Source organism: Carlito syrichta, unplaced genomic scaffold, assembly GCF_000164805.1.
Source record: "Carlito syrichta isolate Samal-C Ts95f unplaced genomic scaffold, Tarsius_syrichta-2.0.1 Scaffold308952, whole genome shotgun sequence".
Taxonomy (NCBI): Eukaryota; Metazoa; Chordata; class Mammalia; order Primates; family Tarsiidae; genus Carlito; species Carlito syrichta.
The window spans coordinates 48,289-50,022 of record NW_007253048.1 but is presented as its reverse complement, the minus strand read 5'-3'; positions in this window follow the sequence as shown (position 1 = coordinate 50,022).

The following is a 1,734-nucleotide window of genomic DNA, read 5'->3' as shown; positions in this document are numbered from 1 at the left end:
GCATGAGGGGAGAATGCAGGGCCCAGGAAGACACCAGAAGTGAATGAAGGGGGTTGGCTGGGACTGTGATAAGGTGGAAAGACTGTGTCCTTCCAAAAAGAGCGAGCACTTCTCAACTCCAGCCATTTGTTGTTATGCTGGTATAAGAGTCCACTTTTGCCAAATCTTTGCCTGTTTAAAGGAAGCTGAAAGCCGGGCGCTGTGGCTCACGCCTGTAATCCAAGCGCTTTAGAAGGCCAGGGCAAGAGGATTGCCTGAGTCCAGGGGTTCGAGATCAGCCAGGCAATTTGGCGAGACCTCATCTCTACAACAAATCAAAAAATTAGCAAGGCTTGATGGCATGAGCCTGTCATCCCAGCTACTTGGAAGGTTGAGGGGGAAGGATTGCCTGAGCCCAGCAGACTGAGGCTGTGGTAGCTATGAGTGTGCCACTGCATTCCAGTCTGGGTGACAGAATGAGACTCCAACTCAATAAAGGAAGGAAAGAAGGGAGGGAGGGAGGAAGGAAAGAAGGAAGGAAGGAAGGAAGGAAGGAAGGAAGGAAGGAAGGAAGGAAGGAAGGAAGGAAGGAAGGAAAAAATCCAGACTTATATGTGAAATTGCTTGGTTTTTAAACACTTGCTACTGCTTGAACCAGACAAAGCCTGGATCTGAGCTCTGGCCACTGTATCCTTCTAAAAAGTCTTCAGTGGCACCTAATGTTTATGGGATAAAGTTCCAACGCCTGTACCTAGGAGCTGAAACAGATTTATTTTCCCTTCCCAGTCATTCAGACTTTTTCCTTGGTAGCCTTTACACTATGAAGACCTGGCCCCAGGGAAGAGGAGGACCGAGACAACTGGAATGAAGAAACTGTTCGCTCAGCTTTAGGTTTAGATGTTGAGGTTCATAAAGAGACAACAGTCTCGGTAATCAGACTTTCAAGAGACAGAAAGGAGTTTTCTGAGAGCTCTCAGTTTACTTTGTACATATCAAGAAACTAAACTTAGAGGGCTAACTGCAGAGTAGATCAAACATCTGGGAAGAATGCAGGACAGGAGGAAGTTCCCTTACTATCTTAGGAGAAAAGCCCAAGAGAGTTGGGAAGGGAGAGGGCAGGAAGGAGCCATGAAAAGAGAAGAGAATTCTCTGGGTCTCCCATCAACATCAGAACTGGGGTGGGGTTGGGAGTAGGTAGATGCACACAGTTTTGAGGAAACATGAGAATGTTCTGGAACCCTGAGGGGCAAGAAGCACAGGGTTGGGCCTAGTGCTCCCTCTGAAGACCTGGGTGCAGAGGATTGGGTGGCTGGGGGAAGGACTGAGGAAGGTGGAACTTACCTTTGCCTCACTGAGTGACTCCGCACTCTAAGGTCATAATATAGTACCCAGGTCTCAAGGTAGGATAGCATGAGGTCACCGATAGGGTCAGCAGCAGGCATGACAATGCCTAGGAGATCAGGCCCCCAAACCCTTCAGATCCCCTGGTTATGGGCACTCCGTGATCAGGAAGATCCTAGTACGCCTCAGCAGAGACCATGTTTGGAGAGGACACAGATGAGTCAGCAGTGAGTAGAGACCTGGAGTATTACTTTCCCTGATACAAAATAACACTTGGTAACTTTGCCCAGAAATTGAGAAAAGAACAGGTGAAGAGGTGTTAAAGAAAAAAACATCGCTGGGCTCGGTGGCTCCGCCTGTAATCCTGCGCCTTTGGGAGGCTGAGGTGAGTGGATTGCCTGAGCCCGCGGGTTC